Raw genomic sequence first — 6,812 nt, forward strand, 5'->3', positions numbered from 1 at the left:
TTGTAAAATGCAGGATTTATCCAGTGAAAGCACTACAGATGTTTGACAGCCATGCCAATAAGCAAATAAGTGAACCTTGAAAAAATGTTTTTTCAGTTCTCTGTACACTCCCAGATTGCTTTTCACACCTCAGTATTTATTGAGGTGCAACATAATTTTTTCCTGTGAAAAATTAATATTTACCCACACTTCTTTTACCCTGATATTTGAAATAATACAACATCGTTACTTGCTGTGCATAGAGCAGGAAATAACTGTGACAACTCCAATACCATGGCTTGATTAATATTGGATTCTTAATAACAGTCTCTACACATAGATTTTTGGTACCAAGATGAGTCATTTGTGCAGACAGTTGATTTTGAATGAGCCAATGACTCCATGGCAACTCGGAGAGCAGCATCTGCAGAGGAGCGAGCTGGTGTTGTGTCCTTATGTGCAGGTAGGGCCTGGATGCTTTGAGGATCTTTAGTGGGGCTCTCTGTGCTGTTTGTCTGGAGCACTGCACTGTGCTCCAGGGCAGGCCTGGCACAGCCAGAGCCTCACACACAACTTCAAAATAACATGAGCAAACTACTTCTGAAAGTCAAAATACCTGGTAAATGTACAGGTGTGAATTGTCTGCAGAAGCTGGAGTCAAGAGGCTGCTTTGCTCCAGCACACCTTCCACTGTGGGTGGCAGAGTCCCAAAGGTGACTGCTGGTGGTGAAATTGAGGGAAAGATGCTGTTGAAACCTTAACAGGATCTTTGTTTAAATGAGGACTGCAGATTTTGGCCTCTATTCAGTAACAACTTGTTTCCCTCTCCATGCTGCAGGAGAGGAGTGTGACAGAGCTTGCTTTACTGCAGAAAGCAGCTAAGAGTAGTTCACATCACTTCCTCATGCATCAGATCAGCTTTGGACACACAGGCCCTCTCCAGTTCATCAAGATCTTAAAAAGGGCCATTAGAACTCTGTGTTTGGCATGGATATGAAACATCATGTGATGTTTAGGTTTTGTTTTGTCTCCCAGTGGCAAACTCCAGCACCCTTAGCCCTAGTGCCCACTCCTGCCAACATCCTGTGGCATGCTGTGCACTCGGAGCAGTAAGGGGAGGGTCAGAAAGAAGTTTGCTGCAGTGGCCATTTATTTCTTTGAACATAGAGACAAAAAGTGAGATCCAATCTTCAGCAGCTTATCTTTATGGTTTGCATTTTATTGAACCCTATTTTACTAATTCCTCCTGATTCCACATTGGCTCTTAGGCATAATGTGTTCTCTATTGGTGTACTATTTAATAGGATGCTAATTGATGGCTATCACAGCATAAGAATCAGGGGCCAGTCAGTATTTCAGATGCTGGAAATCCTAAAGCAATGGCCCATCACTAATGGCAGTGGGCTAGAATGATGAGTATTTATCATCTCTGCCCACCTTCAGTTCCTGAACCCCTCTTGCCTGGGTTCAGTATGGGCGAGTTTATGAAGAGCTGTTGTTTGAGTGATGGTGGGTGGGGAAGGTGAATGGTACAAGGTTGTACAAGGCTTGTAGCCGCTTTGAAAGCCATTTCATGACAGGTGGTGCTATGGAGGCTCACTGAGTTTGCTTGTATTTGGCACTCTAAAGCTAGCCAGCACCAGGGTAACAACATGTTCAGCTATTTGTAAACCAAGCAGGGGCCTAAAAAACATTCCACTCACAAGGAAAAAATTGATTTAAAGAGGCTTGGAGTGGAGCTTGAGCATCAATGAACACTGAAGAGCCTTCTTAAACTGACACAATAAATTAGTGCAAAACAGATGACAGCCCTACAGATTACCCACCTCTTAACAAAGGAGGGGCATTCTGGTCCCCTTCACGAAAACATAGATAAAAATTTTGTTCTTCTACTCTAATGAGGCAAGCTCAGATATAAGTCAATAGAGCAATTCATTAACAAATCTAGTGAAATCCCCTGGGTTACCAGTGAGATGACAGTGAAAGTGGATGTGCTGTGAAAACTCTCCTTTGGTAGAGATGTCCATATGCTAAGGGTCAGAGAGCTGAGTGGTTTGCTCTGTTTACTATTCACCATACACATATGGCAGTTAAGGTCACTGTTATCAGACACTTTCTCTGTACACAAAACAAAATTTCCATATGGTCCATGAAAATGGATATGCTTTGCTCCCGTGCAGCTTCCCACGGCTCTGTCTTTGTGCGGCACCGGTTAGAAGTGTAAAAGAAGGGTGCGAGGGGTTACCTCGTCAGTCAATTGCGCTCCCTGCTTTGTGCATCAGTCCAATTTAGGGCAAATCTGCATCACTTTTTTCCCCCTGTCTTTCAGGCACAAATGCTCATGTCAGTCTATTAGAACGTGATAGAAGTACTGATCACTGCCTCTGCATCTAAATCCTTTTGAAACCAGGATGACCTGCTGAAGAGGATTTTGAGTGGAAGGCCCTTCACAAGACTCTTTCAAATCCACATAAATAAAGCCCTTTACTGGCTTAAAATGGCCCCTCAGATTTAGCACTACAGAGCCCCTAAAAAGCACAACACGATTGTCATGGATATTACATGATGGTAACAACAACAGGCCAAGAAGACAAGTCTCCATGCTGAACAAAACTAGGCCAGACTTTTTCATGATTTGGGATACAGATTGCTGACAGCCCTGTAAATAGGCTGTTTAACCCTTTGAAAGTGAATAAAGAGTGGGGAGACAAATGCTTTCTGATAGACTTTGTGTATGTAATGGGTAAAAAAGTATACTGTAGCGTTCTGGGATTTCTGGTGCAAGATTAATACTGAAATATCTGAGTGTAATTACTGCAGACCTTTTGCTCTGGCAAAACCAGCCGAGCTCAGTAACCGATTGCAGGTAAATATTTCCTTGCACAAAGGAGCTGGAAGGGAGGGCTTTTACATTTTCATGTTTGGGTGCAATATATGTTTCTCTCTCTCCCTCTCTTTACTATAATTTGGTGTTTCTAAAAAAAATAGGAATGATGGGCATGTGTAACCAGCTGATGACATCTCCTCTACCATAATAATATAACAATCTGAAGGGCATCTTGTTTATCTGCTTTTCCTAGTTTTTTAATACATTTTTAAGCTCTCTTTCTCTCTAGGAAAGCCACTTGATAAAAATCAAATTTTAAGAATCAGTATATTACCCAAGTCCTAAGATGGCAAAACTGCTGACAAAACCATCTCCTAGAAATTAAGAATTATGTATATTGCCTTCAATTTTACAAAGCTGTTTGTGTTACTACTTGAATGGCTCCCTTGTTACACACAATTTCTGAGGCTTGGCAGCCGCATGATTTTCATAAATCCAGGTACTACTGTTTCTAACCTCTGACCGTGTTTTAGCTGTGCAGGGCCTTTTTAATTCATTTAACTCATTTTAATTGTCTTTCAGGGGAAGAGCGCTTTCTTTGGCCAGCTTAACTGGCAGGGAAAGCTGCCTGCTTGAGTACTTGCTGCCATTCAAAGAGACCGCTCATGAAAATGCATGCTTGTCCTCGCAACTCCTTCAGTAACTGTAATATTTCTCCCTTACTGTTTATGTCAGAGAGTCATTACTGGAAGCTGCTGACATTTTTGACATTCAGTAGCATCAGAGCACATTAGGTGGTCCTTAGATAATTTTTAGACAAAATTTACTTGTATCACATGCTCAGGCCATTACAAGCAACAGAAGTAAAACACTTCTGTGTGAAGATAAATCAGTCAGTGCACTCATTTTTTGTGGACCTTCCTATATTATTCTATAGCTGAACCATTTTAACCACGTGGTGCATAATGCATAATACACTGTCTACCCAGGCTGTTCATGCTTGGGTTTTGGATTTTGTGAAAGATCAATCTCTATTAGGAAATCTATTATCATCACTTATGTTTTACTACAATGAAATAAATAGGCAGCTGCAGTTGTTTGGCCTAATAGCTCTTAGTTTGATTGCTAGAAGTAGCAAATCAATGCAGGGTGAAAGGAAGAAACATTTTTAATAACTTACACTCCAGATATGAGATCCCCAAGTTATTACAAATTATAAGGTTAAGACCTCTTGAAAGAATCCTAGCTGGTTAAATATTTAAAACTCCTGGGTGAGAACACATGCACTAATGAGCTTCAGGCTACTAAATACCAGAATCTAGGGGGAGACATCTTGTTTTATATTAGAAAGTATTAGTGAGTATAAACTGGCCATAAAAAGTGTTTAATTAGGAATTATATTGATATGGGGAAAGCAGAGACAGAAACAGATTACCAAATCTGCTGTTCATCACTGTTAAAAGCTGGATTTGTCTGTGCAGGAAGAGAAACAAATGAAAGCAGCCCTGTATCAAACCAGGGGAGATACCATACCATACCATACCAGGTATGGTATCCTGACCCTCCCAGCAGCCCTCTCCACAGCCTTGGTGGAATTGCTGGATACTGCAGACTGAATGTGGATAGATCTTCCTACTGAGAATTCTTTTTGACGTCCATCAGCAAGTTGCCTTTGACTTTGAATTTAATAATTGTGCTAATTTAATAATTGTTATTGGGTGAAAACTATAATGCAAATGCCAGTCCAACACATGTCTTCCAATTCTCTAACCCCAAACAACAAGAAGAAGAACTTAATAAATCTTTGAATCTCTTCCCTTGCCATCTTTTAATTCAGAATTTTAAGATTGTAAGAAACCTGTTAATTGTACCTGTCCGCGTTAAGTTTGCTGTCTTTAGGATAGAAATTTTGCAATTCAGATGGTAAGTGAAGAAGGGAGTCAGGGTTGACAGTAAATACTGGCTTGACATGATTAAGCACCAGATAATATTAAGTCTTGTCACACAAATATTGTGGGAGGCTTGCTGCATTGTGTGCACACATATGTATTTTATGTAAAATAGCCTCGGTCTCTCTCCTCTCTGAAACAGAGAGTGTGAGTGGGTAAACAGCTCATAGCAACAGATGAAAGGCTGACAAAGTTCAGACTCCAAGTTCAAAGGTTTCAGCAGTATGTGAAATGACAATCTCAGGTTATTTTTGTTTCCAAGCTCCTGTGTATTTGAATTGTTTGCTCATCTATGGAGGCTCGCCATTATCTTATTCCTGGTTGTGTTCATCAGCTGAGCGAGCTTCCTGGCTGCAGACATATTCATAAGAAAACTTAGTAAAGCCTCATAACACCCTGCCTCTGCCCCCAGGAAGATAAGAAATATTTTGGTTTTAATTGTTGAGGATAAATTACAGCAACAGAAAGCGAGCATCCTGCTCACTCCATGTGCATCTCCTGCTATTTGGTCAGCACAGGTCCACAGTTCCATTTTTAAATCAAATTATGCTTGTGATAATATTGTCTTGAGCTTACAGTTGCTGACATGGATATTGACAAAGGCTTAGCCAGTATTTTAACAAGAAAACAAAATACAGGAAATACTCTAGAGTTTCCAGGTGGATCATTAACAAGACGCCTTGGAGGGCTGAGACTGCCAGCCAGCACAGGGAATGCATCACAGTTCGTCATACAACTTAAACTTCTTTTGACATCTAGTTATGTCGAAATGTGACTGATCACCTAGGGGTCCAGGCTCCTGTGAGGGAAAAGTTCACTGACAGACAGCGAACGAAGCTGATCTTAAATGAGAATCAAGAGAAAGCAGCATTCCAGCGTCTGACAGTCTGCAGCTGCTACCTGGGTCTGCCTAACGAAGACGAGCCTGCTCTGCTGAACAGTTATATTAGCATCTGTATGCTTCTGTCTCATTATCACACATCTGCCCACCTTTATTCGAATGAAGCTTCTTCTGATCTGACAGCTCAGGCATTGTCAGTGAATAGATATTATGGGAGCTGGGTACAGCAGCTTAGGGTGTTAGCTTTTATTTTCTAAAGACTGTTGTACAGTTTGACAGTATAATGCCACAGAGGTAAAGAAGATAATTAACATATTGGGCAGTTTCTAAACAAAGCTGAGACAGTTATACTGGCAAAAGTGCTGCTGCTGGAGCAGTATTGTTTGCACTCTGGAAACATCAAAGACTTGCAAGATCTGCCTGTATAAAAAAGAGAATGGGTATGGTATGGCATGGTCCCCACACCACAAATAGGAAGTTTTGGGGGGCTGAGCCCAGCCCTAAAACTGCAAAACCTTTGGTGCTTGAAGAGCCTGTCATGTGCATTCAAATCTCCACTATCTCAGGCAAATTATCTCCCAGCATTTCAGAAGACGTGAAAAGGTGTGTGTGAAGACAAGGTTGTGGGTCTTTTCACTTTCTTGAATTTATTTTTACCCTACAGCACAAAGCTAAGCATTCATGTGAGCTCCACAGAACTCATATTTGGATGGAGATTTAAGCCTTCTAAGTTAGAGATCACATGTGGGATTTTCTGGAAATGCCAAAAAAAGCATATGACAGAGGTTTTGTCATTTGCTCAGTAATATACTAGAAAAGCTTGTTAAAAAAAAAGCAACCAACCAATCAAAGGAGGAAATAGTATTTTGAGCCCACAATGTAGATGGATGGAGATTTGATGACCGAGCAAAGGGATGTTCATATTCTCTTCTGCAGATATGAGAAAAGAAATGTAGTACTGCCATGGATTACTACACAGCTTGTCTTCAGTTTTCACCAGGTCTTAGAGTCTGTAAAAAATATTGGACAGTGCTGGAATTGAATGGCAACTAGACTTCAGAAATATTTTGGATATGAAGTCTTTAAGAAATATATAGCCTCTGAAAGTTCGCATTCTTCTTTTCATTTTTGAGAAAAACGGTGAACGGGATACACTGCAGCGAGATCATCCCTGGAATCACTGTCCCTTTGAGCCTTGGTTTATGTTTTAAATGGC

Source organism: Corvus cornix, chromosome 11 (assembly GCF_000738735.6).
Source record: "Corvus cornix cornix isolate S_Up_H32 chromosome 11, ASM73873v5, whole genome shotgun sequence".
NCBI classification, from domain to species: domain Eukaryota; kingdom Metazoa; phylum Chordata; class Aves; order Passeriformes; family Corvidae; genus Corvus; species Corvus cornix.